Source organism: Pteropus alecto, unplaced genomic scaffold (assembly GCF_000325575.1).
Source record: "Pteropus alecto unplaced genomic scaffold, ASM32557v1 scaffold88, whole genome shotgun sequence".
Lineage (NCBI taxonomy): Eukaryota > Metazoa > Chordata > Mammalia > Chiroptera > Pteropodidae > Pteropus > Pteropus alecto.
This window is the reverse complement of record NW_006494611.1, coordinates 8086851-8088162: the sequence shown is the minus strand read 5'-3', so window position 1 is coordinate 8088162 and position 1312 is coordinate 8086851. Positions and strand designations below refer to the sequence as shown.

The 1312-nt window shown below is 49.8% G+C and overlaps 1 protein-coding gene across 1 annotated transcript in view; it reads right to left on the bottom strand.

Moving 5' to 3' along the window:
• Nucleotides 1-1312, bottom strand: part of LOC102891346 (UPF0668 protein C10orf76-like) — a 27564-nt gene that overhangs the window by 1520 nt on the left and 24732 nt on the right. The window lies entirely within an intron of this gene.

Below are 1312 nucleotides of genomic sequence, written 5' to 3'. Positions count from 1 at the left end.
AAAGATTCCTCCCCACTCCAGAGGAAAGTCTAGGGCATACCCTTGCTGTGTCCCCCCTGCTCACCTCACACACTTTCTACCCACAGACTAAGAACCTTGCAGGAAGTAGTCCTGTGTCAGCAAGGGAAAAGACCTGTGGGGAAGGGGTCAGAGGGCCAAACTTCCTACTCTGAGTGCGTTCTAGAAGGAATCTAGCAGACTCCTGAGGGAGATTCATTCATGGGAAATAGATGTGAACGTTGTATGAGAGATAAAGGAGAGAGGAGGAGAAAAAGAACATTTATCTGTGCTGGGCCCCAAAGTTCAGGGCACTTTCCTTCAATTTCTGCTTTGCTATGGGAAACCTAATGAAGTTGTCAGGTTGGAAGCAGAGGAAAGGGCAGCATGGCGAACAGCAGGCAGCTCAAGCTCATTAGCTCCAAACCTAACCAGACCCTCTTTGCTCCCCGTGCCAAAGGTACAGATAATAAGAACTAAGTAAGCCAGAGGCCGCTGTCAGAGAGTCTAGAGACAGAGCTCCTCTGACTCTCTCCTCCACAACCCTCTTCATCTCCTAATGACTTACTCTTTTTATTAAGTCTCGGCCCCCGGTAGTTCCCCAACACCAACCTAAAAGACCTGCCAACCACCCCATAAAAAGTATCTTCTTACACTAATGGCTTCCCTTTTCCCAACTAACTCACCCTGGAGCATGTCTCCCTCACCCTGGTATAGTCCAAAATCCCAGGAGTGTAAGGTAGGGGTCGGAGCTGGGCTGTGTTTAGCACAAGACAGATGAGCTTAAATCCAGCGCCTTCATCACAGACTAGGCATGGAGTAGTAAAAGCCGGGCTGATTCAATTTCTGCCCCAGCAGTGGAGAGTCTGAGGACATGGGAAGCAGGTACGAAGGCCTCCGTGTCCTGATCTCAGCCCCCAGCAGAATGCCCACGGAGGGGCAGGACTAAAGGGAAGCTGAGCTTTTCCTGACAGTAGCTCTGAGCACAGGACAGGAGAGGGACCATCAACAGGGATGGAGAGTCCAGTTCTGTGAAGAGATGCTGACTGGGAAATAGAGTAGGAGGCAGAGCAAATGCTCACTGGCTCCAGGTGGCCATGGGTGGGGGTTGCAGAAAGCTGAGTGATTAGAAAGTGGGAACGGAGGTAAGGAGTGAAGACTGGAGAATTAGATGGGGAGGGCACTCAGATCGGGAATGAATTAGAAATTTACGAAGTGACTATATAAGGAAGAGAAAAACAATTACTCTCATTAGTTGCTCTGAGGACAGGATAAGGAGTAATGAGCCAGAGCTGCCACTGACAACACACGTCAA